Source organism: Zonotrichia albicollis, chromosome 3 (assembly GCF_047830755.1).
Source record: "Zonotrichia albicollis isolate bZonAlb1 chromosome 3, bZonAlb1.hap1, whole genome shotgun sequence".
Classification (NCBI taxonomy): Eukaryota; Metazoa; Chordata; class Aves; order Passeriformes; family Passerellidae; genus Zonotrichia; species Zonotrichia albicollis.
In genome coordinates, this window is record NC_133821.1 from 87,332,236 (window position 1) to 87,354,345 (window position 22,110).

Below are 22,110 nucleotides of genomic sequence, written 5' to 3' on the forward strand. Positions count from 1 at the left end.
TTTCTGATGTGGAAACTTTTCTAATCTTGTACTATATTCATTGACCAATTAATATTTTTTTCCATTTCTGTTAATTGTGAAAATTTGACATAGAAATCCATAATTGGGAACTTGGTAAACTATGAGTATTTTTACCTGGTGATTTAAATATCATTGTGTACTTAACTTTGCCATGTTAAACATTTCTTTAATCAGAAGTGGCATCAATTTAACTATTCAATTTTCAATGTTGCTAATTCAAGTACCACAGTAGTGAAAGAGTCGAAGCCTGCAACTGCTCAGTGTTTCTCAATTCCTGCTGCACTGGTGGAGCCTGATCAGCTGTAATCAATTGTCTCGATGCATCTTTCCTCTCTCAGGAGTACCTTTTCCTCCTGTGATGTTTATTCTTTACACTGGACACAGTAGCTGTCTGTGAAGGGATATCCAAACTATGTATTTTATAATGCATGTCATTGCCTCAAAGTCTATTAATTGGCATCTTCATACTTTAGTTTAGTAACAGTTCATGACAGGAAGAGATCCAGGAGAGAGGGAGACGGGGTGAAGAACTGAGAGAGTGGGAGCATCAGGCATCAGGGATATGAGACAGCTGCATCCAAGCTAATCTTGGTTACCAAAGTGTAGGAGAGTGTGATGCAAAAATATCCACATGGGTGACACAACATTTGAGGCCTTTTAAGCAGGATGCCCCATCACATCTAGGAAATGCCGATAAATTCTCTCAAAGCAGCGCACTGACTGGACTTACTGGCTCCAAACTTCAATAATTTATTTTTTACATTTTCATGTAAAAGTTCATGATGTATTAATTTCATAGCATATACTTGATTAGAGATGGAAAATGCTTTAGAGAGAAGGAAGTCAATGTTTTCCTTATACTATCCATGGTTAGCAGTATTTAAGTTCTAGCCAAGTTGTACGGTTTGGTTCCCATTAGATGACACTTAATTTTTCTTCTCCCTCCTCTAGTCTCAGAATAAATGAAATTACCTTGGCTTTTGTCCTTCATCTTTACTCAGAAGAAAAAAAGACATTCTCTGCACTATTCTATTTTGTGTTTTTCGCTTTGGATAGCCAAGGCTATGTGGAATATCCCAGGTGATATATTACTATGACTTTTTAAAATGACATAATTCCAATTCTGTACTGAAAAAAGTCCCACTACTAGGATGATTCATAACTATCACTTGTTTTCAACTCACAATGCAATCCTTATCAGTCTGTAAAGTCAGATTGAGCACAGACAAAATTATATTTGCAGACATGTAAATTAGCAGAGGAGTCATAGTATCATCCTTAAATTTACACTGGTGGGACTAATTCAGACAAAGATTGGATGGTTATCCCTTATCTCTGAACCTCTGACATCAGAATGTCTGAAATTCAACAAACTGAATCTGAATTTGCAGTTCACTTGTTTTTGATTCAACAATTTGAACCAGAACAACTCCTGCCTTTTGTGTCAAATCTGTTACTAAAAACATTCAGTGAGGTCACTAAAATCATTGCCAAGGATAACCATAGGGAAATTTTGTTGACCAGTCTTTCGTATGAACTGTAGTGGAATAGCCTTGAGAAGTTGTCTCAGTCTTATTACAATGCTGCTGCTCAATACCGAGCTTTTTGCATGTGATCAACACTACAGGGCCATACTAGTCTGGCACAGTATTATGGACTTCATTGAAATTGTTTATTTAGATGTTCTGTGTTCTCATAAAAAACCATAAATTTGCATTACACCTAAGATGAGAGCGTTTGCTTTTTTTCAGGATCAGGCTACACTTTAGATATGCAAATAAATCTGTGACCCGTATCTTCCACTCATTTTAATTATATCATTTCAATAAAAGAAGGTATGAACAAAAGGCCTTTACATGTCTTTAGAAACCTCAGCACATATCTACCTGTCTTTAAAGATGCAATCAGTGGGATAATTTTTGTTAAGAATATTAACAATTATATTAAGGAGCAATGATAATAGCAATCACAATAAGTCACAAGTAATAAAGGGATATGCATGATCTTTGTGTCAAGAGGAATATGAGGTCAATTCAGTTGATTGTTGCAAAGACTCTTGGATCAGTCCAGATAATATAATAGAAGCATTATTTTTTGACAGCCAATGTATTTTGTAAATGTTGATGATTTTTGAGATATAAAAGAGAGTACTAATCTGCTTAAACGATCATTAATTTTTCTCAAAAAGAGTAGTGTTTTAAATTAATAAATCTGTCTTTCATTAATACGGTATTAATTTAGGAACACAATAATCCTGGAGCTCTTTTATTCAAGAATGCCAGCTTCATAATTTAATGACAAAGGAGAATAAGAATTGAAATATGTTGCTCATCACCACCATTAGGAAACAGAAGTACCTTTTCACATTTCTCCAGCATACGTCTCCCTATGAGGATTTTCTCTCACAGAACTCAGAGTACAGTTAACCTCTCACAGTCAATAACTGCACACTTGAATAAATCAAAATTAAGCATAATTCATTTTTAACCCTACAGTCAGCAACAGTAATGATTGAGTATTTGTGACAAAACTGCAGAAGGGAGCTCATACTTTAAGGGTCCAAACATTGCTGGTGTTGAAGAAAATGGAAGGCTGAGGTGACCTGATCTGCCTCTGCCCATTAGGGACTTTTTGATAGTCATTGTCTTCAAGAAAAATAATTGCTTCCCAAGAATGCTCAGCTAAATCATTTTATTAGTGTGAACTGGATTAAGGTTATAGGAAGGTCCCTCTTGCTTCTTACCCAATAATATCTGACCATGCATATCAAAGAGTGGAGGAGGCAAATTATTCATTATTTCAGCAGCATAATGAAAGCATAAGGGAGGTTTAAAAGGACGCTATCTGCAGCAGGAAACTGTCAAAGAACGTGGGAACACAGCCCTCCTGCATTTTTGTTTCAGCTCCGTTGATCAGAAGATTGAAAGGCCTGCTCTACCTACAGGGGTCCTCTGTTCAGGCCCCACAGTGCAATTATAATCCGTCCTCACCTCCTTCAGAATGACAGCCCAAAAACAAAGCCCTGAGCTTTTGTACAGCTTAGCATTCCTAAGGAACACAAATCTTCATTTCTTTCTTTTCTTTTTTTTTTTAACTGTTAAGAATTAATTAAAATTGTTCTTATATAATATCAAGGGATAAAACTGCTTAAAATTATCTAATACTTTTTAAGGACAGAATTTTTTCTACAGAAGGATCAATTGCTCACTGACACAAGGTAGGGCAGTTCTGCTTTTGTCTTCCTGCTGCCTCCAGGAAAAAGGAGTCCAGTTGCCTGTATTTTGCATGAGGCCATTTAATTTCATTTTTTTTTCTGCCATCATTCCTGTTGTTTACACAAGCTAGTGACAGAAATTTGCAAGTAGTTGGATCCTCAATGGCTCTTGCAGTTAATCTTGCTGGATGTCTGCTTTTCAAAGGATGTCTAAACAAAAAAAGCAATACACCTCCATAACTAACATGTATACTAGGTCACAGTAAAAGCACCAAGTGGTAGGAAATGTGATGGCCTAAGTATATTGAGAGATGCAGGAGATATGAAAAAGTAACATTTTTATAGCTTCCAGCAGCAGATTATTATGGAGGCTAATTTTAAAACAAGAGCAGCAAAACTATGAAATCTACTAAACATGTTGTCTCTTTTATGTTTATGCTGGCCCACCACATTGTTGTGGTTTTCTGAGGAATGCTGTAGATTGCAGGATTATAGAAGCTTGGAAAGTTCTGTGTTTAACATAAAATGTTGAGGTTGTATTGCTTTACCCAGTGCAACCCAGCACCAAGCAGGCTAAAGTTAGCTGTCAGGTTCCATTGCAGAGTGAGCACACAGAATGCGTTTGGCCAGCAAATCTCACATCATGTGCCTGACCTTTAAATGCATATATTTGCAGAAGGTTAGACAAGATTCCAGGCTGCTTGAAAGCTTTAGTGGTTGAATCAACATGGGCCACCACAGAGTAGTCTAGCTGTGGATGTGAAAATCTGCTTTGGAACTGCAAGACCAGGTGATCACAAAAACCATGGTAATGGCATGAATTAATTTCACAATTCTCATCCTCTGATTCTTATTTCAAGACAACCTCAAGTTACTTTTAGGCTGATTTGGGGGATTTTTTAAAACCTTAAAATACAGTACAGCTACAATGCCAGGAGTGAAATATGGCTTCCAAGAATACAAGCGTATTTACAGGTCAGGTTATAACCCAGGTGTTCAGATACTGACTGGTAAGTTCACATTATTCTTGTTTTACTTAAAATTCACTTAAAGTATTTGTATTACTTAGCAATTACTTTACAATTTTTTCTTTAATTAGTAAAGAAATTCTTAATGCATGTTAAATTGAGTGCCTAATGACCCTTTACAAGCACTTAGGAAGACTACATTTTAGCGAAATCATGCTTAAAAATAGAAATATTTTAGTATCCTGTTCAAGATTTATTTTTGGGGAGGTGTAAAGCAATGTAAATAGGAATCAGTCTGCTCAGTCATAAAACCAGTTCTTTTTGGTCTGTTATACATTGACTTTCTTTGTTTGAAAGGGACAAAGGCATATTATCTTATTATTTTTCACATATGGTTTATCTCTTTGCCCTCTAAATGACACGAGTTGGATGGTTGTGTAAGATACCCAGAGTCCCAGGACAGAAGGGAACCAAGCAGTGACTAGCCAGCAGGGACACATGAAAAGCCAAGTGCCAGGTCTGTCATTCATTACCAATGCTATTACCTTTGGAAGTACTATGGCACAGAAGATCACTTCTGGAGCAATAGATGCATTCAGGGATTTGGTGGAACATCTGTTCCTGGTATATTTCTGCATCAGAACCTGTGAAAAATCTGAAGTGATTCTCCAAACTGACCAGCAGAGTCCCACCAGAAGGCATTTGTGGGGAAATGTTCAGAAATGTGACATTCTTCAAACAGAGAAATCTTACTCATTGGGATAAGGCATTAGCTATCTCTTGCTACATTCTAGCACCAGTATTTAGCAGGCAGGACTTTTTTGTTTTATTTTATTTTCAGTAATTCTACAACTTTGTATGTGAGAATGGATGCAGAGCTTGACTGACCTTCAAATAACTGGGGCAAACACATCCCTTTCTGGAATTCAGAACACCTCTTTGACAGCCTTTGGTAATGTGCAGGACCCATCAGACTCCAAAGGCTAGGCATGCCTTAACACTAAGCGAAGGCTCAAATCAGATCATTCTGTCCTGAGGAAGTGTAAGACTCATGGAGCTCCATCTTCCATGGGAATATCAAGGCCTACCTTGATAAAGCCAGGAGTTTTAGCTGAATTTGGGCTTCTTTATAACTTGGCATACAATTCTGCAGAGCTTCAGGTCAGAGATAACTGAATGAGCCATGGTAACTGCAGGCTTATTTCCACAGCTGTTAATGAAATAGTTGTGAAAGTGTTAGCCATTTCTATTACAGGTTCCTGTTCTACCACCTAACACCCATTTTGAGAGTCTAATTAGCAAGAAAAACCTACTTACTGATAGAGTTTATGGGGAGAAAAGAGCCCGTGGACACTATTTGTTCCTGTTAGATCCAATAGAATTATTAATTTTTTTTTAATAGTTTCACTTTTTCTTTGGTTTGTATTTTCTTTCTTTAATAGGAAATGGAACTAATGAGCTTTTAAGAAACTCTGAAACACCTAAGGCAACTATGACAGATTTTTCAATTTGAGCAAGCGCACTATGGCCATAGTTCACAGTGTTTGTGGGTTTTAGCCATTCTGTCATCAAAATATTGCCCATCATCCTGAATGGTCAGCTTGACTCAGTGTTTTCACTTTCTTTAATAATTTTTTTTTAGTAGTGTTTTTCTACAGCATTTCTGAAGTCAAATGCTTACAGTTTTCCAGCAAACACTCTTAAATTGAACTAAAGCACAGATATATGACTTTATCTTACATTTTATTTCCCCCTTTTGTACAATGTCATCTTTCAACTATAGTTTCTTCATAACAGCTTTTCAGGTAGAAAACTTCTCAAGACTTTGACTTTTAAACAGAATGGTAATCATCCTTTCACTGTAAACGGAGGGATTCACAAGAACAAGGCAGTAGCACTGACCCCCCCAAAGGAGCTGAAAGCCAGAAGGGCCATCCATCCATAATGGTCTAGAAGTGTCTGTCTCTGTTTCCTAATGCGAGGAAATTGCCTTGAGATGCATTTGAATAGAAATACATCATTAAGAGTTGGTGGACTATCAGTAAGAAAGTAGGCATTTGGGTACTAAACAGATCTTCCTGAATTTTCTTTGTTCCCCATCTGTTTCAACTGTAAATACACCCTCTTTTTATTTTTTTTTTCTTTTTAATTTTGAGTTCATATTAGAAAGCTCCTTTGGTTTATGACAGATTTCAGGAACTGGAAAAACCAAAACCTGTTTGCTCTGTGTCACCAGAAGATCAGACTGCTTGTATATGAGTATGTGCGTGTGTGTGCACCCCTGTTCTCAAAGGGAAACCTCAGTTTCTAATAACATTTAGGTTGTTCAGCTCAATCTCTGCTCAGCCAAGTCAGCCAGCTGTTCCAGCTACTATGGCCACACACATCCTCTCAGGAGTCCATAACTCTAATGGTCTTCAATCTAAAACCTTCTGTCTCCATAGTTTGAACTGTTCCTTGTATAATAGCAAAATTATATTCTTTTTTGATCCTTCCCACTGTCCCTGTAGATATGAAAACTCAAGACACAGATCTGACACTCTGCAGCTTTCCTTTTTCTCAGAGGACCAGAGCAAGACATGATTGGATTTTCTCTTGTAAGAGCTCAGATATTGTAAATACAAAGAGGAGCATCCTTAATTTTTTTCCAAACATTTCTTCCATTTGAGAAATCTTTCTGAAAGATTCAGACACTCAGTAGACCACCATCAGCCTGTGCAAATTGTTATAGCTCCTACCACAGCTAGATGTGGAAAACATCTACTTTATTCACGTTTTCAAAGCATGAATGCCTCCAATTAATGCAAGTGTTAATCCATTTCAGTCCAGTGCATATATTGGGATGGGAGGGTTGTGTCCATAATCTGAACATTGTTCTACTGGACTTTCTACTGGAAAGTAACTGGCAGCACAATTTTTTTCCACGCTTTTCCAGATAATCATAGGATCATTGCATTCAGGTAACACTGTCTCTGCATTTGTCCTGAATGCAGAGATTTAGCTGGACTGAATGCTTTCCATATCTACTTGTCATCTGCGTAAAATCTGTTTTACACCTGGGAAACTTATGGTTTGAAACAACTTCTTTACCCATTTAAATATGAGTGAAAATGAGTTTTTATTTGTCCATTAGTTGAAAGTTCTTCATCTGGACCTGTCCTCATCACTAATGACTTTATGTGAATACCTTAATGAACAAAGTGAGACAGAGGATAATTAAATTCAGTAATGAATGTGTCTAAAAGTGTACAAAGTAAACAATAAAAATTATTTCTTTGATTTCCAGTTTCTTTATTTCAGCAGTCTGTTTTGAGATTGTACCTCACAATTAGTTTTAACTCCAGAATAGAGACAAAGGATGTGCAAAACACGAGAAATGGGAAGTATTCACAATGTTTTTTGACAAAACAACATACTGTCACAACTACTGACTTTGTTCTTGAGAGCCTAGAGCTAGGAGCTGAAATGCAGCTTTTTAGGCAAAACTAATGTCAATTCATTTCCATGCCAAATGTGCCAGATATGTTGAGATAGTTTATTGAGGGTCACCCTACAGACAAAAATTTTCCTTTAAACTTGCAGGTGTTGGCTAGCCATATCCAGAAGATGCATTCTGGATGCATATGCCCTGGAATATCCAGGGCCTGGAGTATCTGGCATATCACCAGGCAGCTAAAACAAGTTCTCATGCTCTGTCTCTGTGCTCACAAGAGAAGTCAGAGACTGTGACGTGCTCATGCCATGTGTCCTGGAGCCTATCAGCTCTGATAGAGACTTTTGCTTCAGCTTCTGTGCTGTGGAATGGATACCTTTGTGGCTCTGAAAAGGTTCATGAGCTGCTGAAGGCCTAAAAACACCATTGTTTTGTTGCTGTTATTTAAAAAAAGAAAATTACCTACTGATTTGAAAGGGAGAAACGTCTTCTCCCAAAATTTAGCTTCTTTCTTCACAACTTCTGCAGAACGTAAAGAGGCTTCTGAAACTTGGCTTTGTTGGGTTGAATTAGAAGCTCCTCATGTGTCATGCCAGTAAAAAAGTCAGCTGCTAATGCTGAAGGGAAGGAACTGCTTATGCTGATGAATAGTGCAAACATGCTGCTCTGTACCTTGTCATTACAGTAATACATTACATGGGGATAATGCTGGAGGCAGTAACTCTAACACCACAGTCAATGGAGCTGCAAAATATTGCTGCTTTGTGAGAACACCCTAAGCCTTTCTGTTTGATTGCCACAGTCATGGAGTTAGCATCAAGCAATTGCAGTCATGTGGGTACTTTCAGCAGATTTTAGTACCTTTTTTTGGAAGCATTTTCACAAAGGTAATTTGTTGCTTAAGGCTTTTGCTTCAAATACATATTTTTAGCTCCGGCATGCTTGTACCTGCAGGGAACATCAACAGTTTTCATTAAGCTTTAGCAAGGCTCTTCCCTCTGGCAAGAATTTCTCCGGCCTGTTGATGATTTTAGGGACAGAGGAAATGACACATTTACTGTTTGCAGCCTGTCAAAAGAAGGACAGTTGAAGCAATATGGTGAACTATTGGAAACGAATTAGAAAAAAATCAAGCTGAAAATTGCTATTCATTTTTTAAGTGGAGCTCATTCAGCACGTTGAGAAGCAAAGGAGCTGATTCATTGTTTCTCACCCCTTTTGAAGTTGTGTTGATATTTTCCATGCAAAATTAACTTAAAAGGCAGCTTCCAAGATAACTGTTTGAAATCATGTCTGGCCTTACTTTTCTCTATGCCAGCTGAAGAAGATGTAAATGAAGATCTCTGCTTTGTAGTATGAGATTTCTTTTGCTGTGCCAGCAGTAGAAGATGGCTTCCATGCCCATACTGACAGAAAGTAAAACTGGAGGAGTTACAGCAGCACAAGCCACCAGATCTTCCAATTCTTTTCTGGAGGGGAATTTAAACAGGGAAGATTTGTGGCCAGGGCCCTGGGGAAGCACTATGGGATGCTTTGTTTAGATCCAAGAGGTAAAATCCCTTACTGTAACCTGTATGAAAGGCATCACAAAGGTTGCTGCACCCTCCCACTGCCACAAATATGTCACCCTCCCACAGGAATGAGTCAAATCCACTGTTTGAAAAATGCTTTTAAATATTAGGGGCTTTTTGGTTTATTTTTTTTGGTTTTTTTGTTTTTTTTTTTTTTAACAGATAAAGCTCATGAAAATATTTTCTTTAACACCAGTTTCCCTGAAGACATTCTGCTTTGAAATGAAAGATACTTCCAGAGCATGAGTTCTTGCCCTCACAGGCACTCTTTGGACAACCAGAGGAACTCTTTAAACTCAAGGGTAATATCCATAACAACACATGGCTTGTTATATCATGCAGCTTAATCAATCATAAAGTGATTCCAATTTGAATATGTTCTATTTTAATTGGCAATTGTGTTGTTATCTGTGCTTAAAAATACAAGTCAGAATAGTCATGTTAACTTCTGTCATCCTGCCCTGCAGACTAATTTGAGCTATATTAAAGGATTTTGATTAATCAAAGTTGAAATAATTGTTTAGGTGTAAATATTATATCAGAGTATAGGTTTCTGTGTTTGAGAGTAGTAGTAGTAGAGGAAAAGGAGTAAAATAGGAGAAAGGCTAAAACAATAAAACATTTTAAATTTTGGTTGGCTTATTCTTCAAGTACATTTACAAATGCAACTGAGGGATTATCTAACCTTATACCCAGTTCTGCTTTGAGGATGAAACCTGACTGGACCTCCTGAGGTCCCTTCCAATAGGAATTATCCCACTTCTATAGATGCCAAAACCAAATAAGAGACCAGAAAAATTCAAATTCTTCAATGTGATTCTGCTTTCTGTATGTTAGCCATGACATAGCATGGAAATTCTTGTTTTCATTACTGTTAACATAACTGCACAGTCAAAATTTTTTTCATGTTATATTTGTACACCTAAGCAAAATACAATGTATTTTGAAATTCTTGATCTGTTATATTCCTGTTCAAGATGTTTCTTACACTGGATGAGAGGATGAACTTCAGTAAAGGCATGTATGGAAACTATCTGTCCTCCACTGACTTTGCTTTTACTTTAATCAAAGAGAAACTTCATTCATTGCAATGATGTAAGATCACCCAAATCATCAAATTTCAAAGGAAAACATTTGACATTTGATAACCCTGAATAAAATTGTAAGAATTTTTCTGCACAACTAACCTCATTTTCTTACCCAGCATTCTGGAGTAAATGCAAGAAAAATGTTAATGTAGACATTGTGAAAATCATTCTATTTACCAGGTGCTCTTTATTTTTTAATACTTTATTAGAAGCTGTCATATTACCTTGATTGTTATGATACAAAAAATATAACAAAAAAAAAAAGAGGAGAAAAAGGAGCCAGTGCTAAGTGCTACCCCACATGCATTGTTGTAGTTTCATGGGTTATGGAATAGAGTTATCCATCTCCTTACTTGAGGCTGCTGTAAAGAATAAAGACATACTTCATTAAGTTTTAATGAGGGAAAGAAATCTTGGGCTGTCTTTGGAAAAAAAATATTTTTAGGGTATGGAAGACAGGTGTTTCTTCAACTCTTTCCTTTCAAGCAGAAGGCTGGGAAGGTCAGAGCAGATGGCACCAGACTGCATGGGGGGAGCATGGTGGGCCAGCCAGCTTTGGGATTTTGGCTCAGCAAGACCGATAATCATAGGATCATTGCATTCAGGTAACACCGTCAAATAGCAAAGTCTACAGAAGAATCATCTGGATTTACAAGACAACATTTACTTTACATGCTTAAATCAGGGCACAGGATCGAGAGCTGGTATCTCTCTGTGCTTTCAGCTTCCCTGGGATGTTTGAGAACTCCACAGTTCACTGGTCCTTCCCTGCAGAGCAGAGTGAGGCTCTTGCTATGTAAACCAAAGGAGCTCCACTCGATTTTTGGAGTTCCACTGTAAAACTATTTATCCACACTACCTATCTCTATAGTGCCTTGAGATTAGCTCCACACAATTTGGTATTATTCCTTTTTAATTATAATCTCTTCCAGAGGAAAATATCACCCTTCTTTCATGAAAAAAATGTATTGCCTAGAAAGGTAATGCATAAACACGGAGTGGAATTAGCTATTTAAATTCCAAAAGTAATAATGATCAAAGTAAAAGTAAAGATAAATATCTCCAAAATGAAAGGAAAGAAAAATTTCTTATCCAGCAACACCCATGTGGCAGATGTATTGCCTATTCAATGCACCACATACATGCTGCATGTCCACCAGTGTGTATGTGAACACACTGTGAAATCAGGAATTCTTCCCAAGCTTATCAAGCAGCTAGAAACTTCTTTCCAGTGATGCAGCATGATGGTGAAATCATTCTCCAAATTGATGGAGAGGGAAGATTTGAGCCCTACCAATCACCATGTTGAACACTCAGTGATCCATTTCTTGCTATGCAGATCCAGGTGACTGCCAGGCTGTTCCTATTAAAAAGGTGAACAAAAAGAGGCCATATGATAAACAGGACAAACCAGGATTTTACACTGGAGATCAGAGGCATCTATAGCACCTTCTCAATAACTGCCTTGTGATGTGGACTGTTAAATTTCTGGTTTCTCAATATGCATGGAAAGTGATCACCATCCAGTTCCTCTGGTCTATCCTTTAAAATTCAGCAGTCAGTAAGTAGAAAGAAAGAACAGACAATACAAGAAACATAACAAATACAAGGAGTATGCTAGAAAGGTTCATGCTAGAACCTTCACATCACACTATAACTTGAGCAGTTCTAGAAAATGTAAGGCCTGTGTGTGCTCAAAAGCTACAGTTCAGTTCCCTCAGTTTAAGCCATCACATCTAGTCAATTATTAACAGCAATAGTCAAACCATAAATACATACTGCATAGCCTTTGAAATAGTTACTTTATTTTCTTGCTGCTATTGGGAAGCTCTTGTCAAAAGACCAAAAAAGGAAATTTTGATTTCCTAAGTGCATTCCCAGCCACAGCTCATTTCTCCAGGTGCCAGCCTTTCCTTTATTTTTAATGCTTCCATGATATTTGCCTGTGGACATTTTAGAGAGTAGTTATGCCTCGTCTACACCTTCTTCTGGCTAAGCCCATCAAATCAAGCTGTTCCAACACAGCAAATTCTCTCTTCTTACTGGTTATCCAAATAACACATCACCACAAGCACAGATGATTCATACATTTTAGGAAGAAGCATCCTTTTGCTTCAGCTATTCTGTGCTGTTCCAGCTGCTCTTGAGTTGCAGCCTCTCACTTCCTCATTAACAGCTTCATGAACTGGTGTTGTACCAGAGGGAAGTGATACTTCTGTCCTGCCCCTGATAAGACCTTATGTTTGCATGGAATGAGAGGTAGCCAAGGAAACTGAATTATTTCTTTTTTTTTTTTTTTTTTTTTTCCCCATTCAGTGCTTTCATCAAGCCCTTAAGAAAGCTTTTCAGCAAAGGGTCCCTAGTCCATAAGGACAGCAGGGGTTTCTGCACTAGATTAATACTTTGTAATATATTAAGCTGCTTGAGCTTTTCCTGACACTTTAGAGAAGCAGATGAGGTAGATCAGCTTTTTGGGGTTTTTTTTGCCCTCTATTACCATAATGATTTCACCAACAGTTAAAGGAAGTTTTTCTTGTTCCCTTCCCTTTGAGATGTGAAAATGGCAACATCCCCTATGCTTCTCACCCTAACCTGAAGCATGTGTTTGTATCATATTAACAAGTTGTCACGGAGACCCTGTGTTCCAGCCCTGTTTTCCACCTTGGCTATGTCACAACCAGTAATGTGATTCTGGGACTACAGGTTCCTCAATCATGTGATAGTAGCTCCATGATTCACAGAATAGTACTAATAGTCATGAATCAAAATATGTGTCCATTTCTCTATACAATTAAATTGTACTTTCTTGCTTCTGCACTGTCCTTTCCCTAGCTCAGAATCAACCTGACTGCTGTGCACACATCTTAGGAATCCAAAATGCTTTTTATTTCCACATCATTTTGCCTTCTAATTTGCTATAAGGTGTTCCAGAAGATAACTATTTCTGATGACTGTGAAGAATTCAACACTCAGCATATCTTCCTTTCCTATAATGTGCAATAAGAATGCATTGATTTGAACCTTTTGCAAAATAGAGGCATGTTGTCTGCAAATCTGGCATGCTAATTTCCCATGTGTGATTAGTTCAACATGCAGATACTCAATAGTAAATAAAACCCAAGGTTTACAGAAAAGGATTTCTGAGTAAGTTTATTAGGTTAAAAACTGTTTTGTTTTGGTGTGCCACTGTTGTTGTTTTTTCTTGGTCCCACATGGAGAGCAAACATGGCCTGGAAGAGTGTTATGTCAAGTACCTCCCATCATGCATTGTCGCTGCTCAGTGAACTGGAGTCTAAAAAAAGTAATTCCTCATTTTCATCTTGACTAGGATTCCCCTTTTCTTTGCTGTGAAGCTGCACTAATCCTTCATTCAGCGCAACCCACACCCTCTGGTTCCACTCGGAGTTCTCCCTTTCTAACGTCATTGTATTCTTTATCTGGGCCTTCTTCTTCCAATAGTACTCCTTGAAAGCTCTTTCACAGACAAGAAAGGACCAGCTCCATAATGGCCAAGTTGGCCCTTTTCTTTTCTCTCTCTTTTTTTTAAGCTTCCGACTGAGCTTTGCTATTTAATCTTCTTGAGGCGTTCAAGATGTCACTTGCCTCTGATGACTACAGACAAAAGGGAAATCCATCCAACTTGAATGCAGTGTATACTTGAATACATAGGGTTGCTTTGAAGAGAGTTTCTTGAAGTCTCTGTGTTTCATTGGCTGTCCTGGTGGCCTTCATGCAGGTCTTTATGTGAAATCATATGCCCTTTCACAGATCACATTTCTTGGAAAGTTACCTGAATTTATTCACCCCAAAATGTTATCAGGTGAAATATAAATCAAAAGAGATTTTTTTTTTCCAGTCAGGTGTTTTTAATAAGCTAATGAGAATTCCTTCCTCACCAGATGAACACTTGATGCTTTGTGGGTGATTTGACTGCTGAGTTTGCACATATTTTACAGGTAGCAGTTTTATAATCTCTCTTCTTGCTGCTTCAAGTTGAAAAAAGAGAGAGTACCCATTCCCTGGAGTGTTGGAGCACTAAAAAGTTAACATTTGCCTCTCTGTAATGCATTACGTCAAGATTAATTTTAGCTTCCTTTATATTTTAGTAAACCTGAAACATTAATACAAGATATTTTAGTAACTGTTATGGACAGCATAGGTAAAATGCATTTACTTATAAATGCTTTATATTATATATATTCTTTAGAGGATCCTGGTTTTCTTGAAGTGTTGAATGCCTCAAGAGAAGTAACACTTTAGCTGCTGGTTACCTATGAATATTTATACACACTGACAACAGGCCGATGGTGTGAAGGATGTGGATGAACAGGTATTTGTCCATACAGGTTATCAGTCAGTATAGATTGCATAGCCTTTGTATAGATTCAGTTTCATGAATTTATTGTTGTGTCTCATCTGTAGCTAAAATTCTAGAAAAACAACAAAACTGGTAATATCCATTGCAGTGTGGATGAAAGTGCAAGCGTTACTATTAAATAAAAATATAGAACGGGAATTTCTGCATTAAAATATGAATCTACCAATTCCTAGCATTGGTCAGGAGAAAAAAACTCGCAGTCTTTGTAGAGATATATACAACTTTTCATTTCCCATATCAATCATGAGAACAAGTTGAAGTTCATATAATGGCCAGTTCCATTTACCCTAATTGTGAAGGACTTAGCCTGACTGTTTGCATTACAGACTGTGGCCACTGGGTTCTCAGTAGGGGTTTTCGGCCTACTCCATCCCGTAACAAACCCATGTTCATGCGTCGATTCAGATCCATCACCCTGAGATAAACTGTGAGTATTGCCCTTTGTCCCGCGCTGCATTCTTTCATGCATTGTGTAGTGACTATTTAAGGATTTAAAGGCTCATTTGCACAATTCTTTTGTCAGCAGCCTGGGTGCAGAATGGAAAAGTGATGGCTTCTCTGTCTGGGTTATGCCCTGAAGCTCTTGTGAGAGGAATCTACATACATAAGTTTTTCTTACACACGCAGAATGTCAACACTAAAAAAAAAAAAAAAATGACCTGTCTGTTTCTGTAGCTTAAAAGGTTATGGGTTAATATAAGATGTGATTTGTTTTCCTCTTTTGTGGCATTTAAAAAAAAATCAACACTTGAAAACAAACAGTAAAGGAAGGCAGAAACATTGGGTATTTAAAAATTCAGCTGATTAGGGTTGCTGGAATTTGCAGAAGAAGTGTCCTCCTCCGAATGAGATTGATAACATTAATAATTTAGATGCTCTCTACTGCTTAGGAAATGTAGGAGCAGATAATATTTCAAAGGTCCATCTCTTCTGCCCATTATGCATGTCTGTTTTGTTAATACATGTTTATTTAGACAAAAAAATCCTTGAAATTACAGTGATTTTGTATATAATGTGTGTGTGTGTGCATGTGTATAAATACATATACATTTATTTATTTATTTATTTATTTATTTATTTATTTATTTATACATTTATTTTTTATTTTAGAAAAAGAATTTGTTATTCTTCCCCTCACAGCCAAGTTTGTTGGAAGGTTACAGAAAAGGTTAATGTTTGGGAAAATCACCTCCTTGCACTCCAGCTGAGAGCTCAGAAGGCTGTGCTTACTCCTTCTGAACAATTTACCTGCCTTATTTATTATATAAATTATTTTTATTTGACAGAGATGGATGTGTCATTATGTTAATGAAATTTACAGTAATTTCTCACAAATAAGCAGGATTTGAAAGAAGATAGCAAAGTCATATTTTAGCTGCTTAGCTAGTACACCTGAACTGTGGAGGAATAGCATTGCCCTTTTCCATACAGCATTTTTCATTAAGGTTGATGACTCAGAGTGCTTAGGAATCAGCTGCACTTCTTTTTTAATGTTTTCTAAATAAATTGTTTTGTAATATGTCTCCTATCATTTGGTCTGAATAAAATTTGTGATGCAAGTGGCTCATGCTGTTGCTAAAAACCTTGAAACATGCAAGATTGTGGCCTTCAAAGTAAATATGGTTGATATTTTTAGGCTATTATAGCCACAACAATATGATTATTTTTAAAAAATACACTTTTAGGCTGTAACATTTATCTATTTCCCATCTACAAGTTATTAACATTTGACTGAATACTGAGTTCCAGTATTCAGTCCAAAAGCAGTGCAGATTGATTCTGGTTGGACTTGATCTGATTTTAATCAAACTCCAACTGTTGTTTAAAAATAGTTTACTGGGATATTCCAGTTCTTATATCAGTCATCCATCCTCACTGCTCTGCATATATGATGAGTTTTTCTCACCCCAATGTTCACTTTTTCCAGAGTTATTAAACCATTTTCTAACCTAATGTGTGTGGTCAGAGTCTCTAAAGATATACCATGTTCATCAAATATTGCCTTTGTGAAGCAAAACTTATCTTTGCTGGAGTCCAGGCACCATCTGGTAACAAATGGAGGTAAGTGATATGTTCAAAATTATGTTATTAGTGGCAACACTTGGTTAATTGACCTAAAACTAAGGCTTATAACCAGTGTAACCCTTGCTAAAACTTCTGAGTCTTATGACTTCCCCCTTCCTCTTTGTCTACCTGAATTATTTTGATTCATGTTTTATCTTGTGTTACAGATTACAGGTTGTGTGGCACAGGAGCAGATCCCAGTTCTGCAGGATCTCAAGGACTAGGAATCCTTGTCATGGAAAAGATGAGTAACTGCCTCAACAACCAGTTTTAAGTCCACTTCCAGTGAAACATCTGCCTGTTTGATCTTAATATAGGAATAGTTGCATTGTTTCTTTGAACCAGTAAAGACAAGAATGCAAATGCTTTGAAAACTAGGAATTAATAATTTGTAAGTACTTTTTTATGGAATGCATTAAAACTACATTTACAATGTAGTAAGATTTTTTCTCCTTCTATTTGTTAAGCTTTAAGTAGAATGTTGAGAAATAAAAAGCAGAGAAATTTTGAACTGGATACTTCTGATAGGATTGCAGATCCTTAGAAGTCATGTAGAGCCTGGTCTCTCTGTCTCTGAAGATTTCTCTGTCATCCTTAAGCACAATGTCAACTGCTGGTCTCCCCTCCAGGGAATTCCATGAACTTTTATGCTATGATACATGCTTGCTTAAACATTTGTATTACTCTTCTTTTTTTATTACATTCCTTAGCCTGAAGATATGCAAAATCATGTGAATCCCAGTGTAATGTGCTCTCTGACAGACTGATGTCACTGACATGGGGTAGCCTTTGAACTCTGGCTCAGGGTCCTGGCTGTGAGAAATGGCTATACCAGAGGCGATTATAAATATTGCCCCAGTTTCAGAATAATGGGGGCTGAGCTCTGTCTTGATCCAACCTGAAAATCTTTGTCTCCAATGTGTATTGATAGTTCATACAACATAGAAAATTGTCTGGTGTCCAAGAGAGTAATAAACATTTATTCCTGATTGCAACAGAAATGGTGAATGGTTCTAGACTCTGCCAGCTCCTAGACTGTGCATATGTTTGGGAGAGCACTTGCTGGCTGTCAAGGTCCATACTAACAATATCATTACATGGGTGATAGGGTTCTAGGGGCTTGGATCTGAACATTTACCTACAGTAGTATGGCCACAGACTGAGAACCATCTTTCCATGTGCAAAAAAAAAAAATAGTCAAATGAAGGAGAATGAAATCTAGGAATTTGTTGCAATGCTGTCACATTGCTGATGGGAGCGGGGAGCCAAGCAATGGATGGATAAAATGTAGGACAAAGAACAGCAAAGACTGCAAAATAAACCAATTATCATAATGTTACCCTTCTATTTTCCCGATTGCTTTTGGCAGCTCCCCACCAAACGTGACAATTTTTGATCACCAGTAAGAGTGCATAACTGCACCAGGTCTGAATAAACAACATTGTGTCTTCCTGTGTGCCCCACTCCCGCTGTCATCTGAAATGTTCACCTGATATGGATCCCTGTCCCCCTCACAAAGTTCTCAGGCCACTTTCTCAAAAAGTTCATGCATATTGCCCAGGGATGCATGCTGCTAATGGGTGTTTAGATGTGGCCAGGCTGTTTTAGAGCCAGGGACTTCCTTGTATCCATGTGAATCCTGGCCGTGCCATGCCCATTGGCCACTCTAGTGAACAACTGTGCCTGAGCTATTTTATTTTTCAGCTCACACATAGTCTAGGTGTCAGATTCAAGGCTGTGAATTCCCACAGCTATGAATTTTAGTGAATCCCTTTACAGCTTTTGCCCTAACTGTCTAATCCCATTGACTTTGATGGGAGTTATGCATTTAGACACTTCCACACAGGGCTCTTAGTGGAATTTTTTAGATGTTTATATATAAATATATATGGTTTTAAGAAAAAGGTCTGTAAACTGTAAATCTTTGGTCTATAGCTGTGGTTTAATTTGTCTTCAAAGCTGCAGTGTTGGTGACAGTGTAGAAAATATGTCAGCATAAAACATAGGGAATTACATTTATTATCCATGTCAGTTTACTTCATTATTCTTACACAGCAATGCCTTTAGTGTAAAAGAAGTTAACTAGAGGCATTAGTATTCATAAATATGTATTTTGAGGGCATTATTTAATTGATCTCATTTTTTTAATGTTATCTCTTCCACCTTGCCCTTTCAAACTTTGTTTTATTTTTATTCTCACTTTGGCACTTTTAACTGATAATATAACAATATTTGCACTTAATAATTTGCATAATATAATTGTAACAAACTTTAAAATAAATGAAAGCCTGCAGATTACAAAACTGCAGAGCTCAGCAATACTTAAGTATACACAGAGAAGAATGATGCTGATAAGGCAGTCTGCCTTGTTAATTAGTGGAGTAAAATCTGGTTCCTTAAGCCACAAAACAAAGCTAATTAAGACAGAAGAATGTGAGCACAAATTGAAAGTGATCTTTTTTTTTCCCTGCTGTAAAGAGTTTTTCTCTAAAAGTGGCATATATAATACAGTGTATCTTGGATTTATTCCAAAAAGGATTGTGAGCCAGTGCACAAGGCCACCGTGGGATTAACAAATACATAAAAGAATTGCACCAGGAGTACAGCTGGAAATAAACAGTGTAAGATGACCTGACAATTTATGTTTACAAGAGGAAGAGAAATATACTCACATTTAAAATGGAAGATGTCTAACTGTTCTCCTTGAAACTGCAAGCATTTGAGAGGCAATTGAAAAATTATATTTCATCCTCATTGCAAAATACTCTTTTGTGAGCAGAATTAAGTTCTTCAGCCCAGTATTTTAAACTTGCTTATGATATGTAGGGTATTTCTTACCTGGAGAAATATTATTCTGTGTCTCTTTCTTTGAAGTACAATAATCTATCTTTCCTTTCCTTCTTGTCTCAGCCTTATTATGCCTCTAGTCATCTCGTGCCACTGACACCCAAACCTGGGGCCTGTTCAGTCTTCTATTACATTTTGACATATTTTTCCTGAACTACCATATAGGTGTCTCCTTCCTTCACAGCACCAAGTGCCCTCTCTGTGGTCCTGGAGGCCACATTTCCTAAGAACATTCCTCACATTGTTTTCCTAGACATTTCTTTCACTCCTTCTTGGACACCCTTACTGCTGCTTGTCCACCTCTGCCCCTTATTCATTCTCAGTTCTGTCCCTTAAGAGTCACCTACCCTCTACCATGGCATCTTCCTGCAATCCTGGAAAGACTGGTATTTTCCTAAGTCTTGGATTTAGTAAACCTAACCTGTCCTGGCAACACTGCAAAACCATGAATGCGCTTGCCAAAATAACACTGATCCCCAAACTTCCACAAGGTAGAGGAAAACCAAATTCATCTTCCTTTCAGTGAGGAAACACATGAATAAAATTTGCATTTGAACCCAATTTGTTGGCTTTCAACCATCCCTGTACTAATTTATATAGATGTACCCAGAAAGTTGGAAGAATGAACACCTTGGGCCATTTCAGTGGAGATTACTGTAAATCTTCATTGCTGCAGTTATTCTGGGGACAGACAGAAGTTGTGGCTAGCTTGGCATCACTTTGCATTACCACAGAAGTGAATTTTAAAATTAATAAAGGGAGTCAGCACAGCCACAGATAATTGACTGTGGTCCAATAGCAGAATAAACAATACTTAAGAAGAGGGCATTCATTGGGCAGGAAGCTCCTAAGACACAACAAATCTTCATCCTTAATTCTGTATCTTGCTAAATGAGTTAACAAAGACACAGAATGACCTGAACTTTAGATGCATTTGCCTTCAATTCTGACAGCAGTTTTTCCTCTTGCATCGCAGATTTAACAGTGGAAAGGGCAGTGTGACTTTAGCCACTGCTTCAAGCTGTACAATAAGGAAAACAACATGTGGAGAACCTTCATTCTTCTGTACCATTTAAGCATAACTCAGAGTAGTAAGAAATTAAGAGTCAAGGTTTGACTTCTCACACTTTTTACATGGTTGTATGGGTGTAGGCTTTAATATCATGGTATTTTGTCAATGTAAAATCAGCTAGTTCAAAATCCACAATATATATATATTTATCCCATTCCTGATAAGGGGCCAACTATTTATGGCAGTAATGTCAATAAATTAATTGTGGAGAAAACAAAGTTCTCCATCATTGTCTTGACCCCTAAACCAACTCCTCTCCAAGTCAATAGAGATTCCTTTATTCATTGTCTCAAAAAGTTACTGTGAGAGCGACAATATATAACATGAAATCTTTTAATGGTACAGGTTAGGTGAACAACAGGTGACATGACAAAATTGTAATCTTGGAAGAAATCCAAAATTACAGTGAATATCTGAACCTATAATCCATTTATTTGATGTTCTGTCCAGCTAAATACCATTACCATGTGTTTTCAAAAGGGAAACTCAAGAGAAAGATTAATATTATTGGCAGAAATTTTGTATTTAATCAAAGATAAATATAACTTTCATATAACTTTCAGATATAACTGAAAAATGTCTACTGCTAATCAGAGTCTATTTGGCACTATTGGCAAGTTTAAAAGCAAAATCCTTCATGTTTTCTAACAACATATCCACAACCTTGCCTCTTCCCAATAATTCACATGGAATGTGAAGTCCAAACAACAAAGAAGAGCTGTCTGAAATATTTTATCTTAAAATGTTACTGCTGTTTGAAAGATATTTTTAAACTCCTGTCCTCTCCAAAGACCTTATGGGGTTTTTTTCAGACTTTCACAACATATTATTTCAAGTCACCTTTTGAAGACAGAAAAGCCACGCGTTTTTGGAAATACACAGTCTGGCAAAAGAATGCATTCATAAATAGTATGTAGGACAAGAGTAACCCCAGGGGCCAGTCTGCAGTGAGCCTGTGCTGCCTTGGAACCAAGAGCAGAGGCAGAGCTGCAGCTGAACTGAGGTCTTGTCAGAGCCACAGAGGAAATCCCTGGAGCAGGCTGACTGTGGCTGACTTGAATTTGCTGATTTACATTCTCTAAGAAAATGTGTGGTTTCTTCTAATAATTACATGACCAGTTCTGTTGACTATTCATCATCTTTAGCATATGCTATTATGAGCTGTTTCTAAATGAGTCTTAAACATAAACATGATACTTTGTTTATTTTCCTCTTTCATATGTGATCCAAAAATAGACACTTGAAAGCACCCACAACTTCCTTTGCTTTAAAGGCAATTTATTTCCAAATTGATTAAATTAGTTATATGAAAAAAGGCCCAAGATTAAAAAAAAAAGTTGGAAAATACCACTCTAGATTACCATTTGTGTACACCTTGGGGAGCTGCCATGGGAAATGTTTACATAATTTACTTGAGCTCTATTTGAGAAGAAACATCCTTAGCAATGAATATC

At 37.2% G+C, this 22,110-nt stretch overlaps 1 long non-coding RNA gene across 3 annotated transcripts; it reads left to right on the forward strand.

Annotated features, from left to right (window-relative positions):
* The first annotated feature begins 3,920 nt into the window (after positions 1-3,920).
* Positions 3,921-17,174, forward strand: LOC141728591 (uncharacterized). Of its 3 annotated transcripts, none has more exons than XR_012579695.1 (6): positions 3,921-4,043; positions 9,370-9,509; positions 14,503-14,625; positions 15,000-15,100; positions 16,601-16,734; positions 16,905-17,174. It is a non-coding gene; the product is annotated as an uncharacterized LOC141728591 (long non-coding RNA). The 3 variants fall into 3 exon arrangements; XR_012579697.1 differs by having other exon boundaries at positions 3,937-4,025; XR_012579696.1 differs by lacking the exon at positions 9,370-9,509 and having other exon boundaries at positions 3,937-4,043.
* The last annotated feature ends 4,936 nt before the right edge of the window (positions 17,175-22,110 follow it).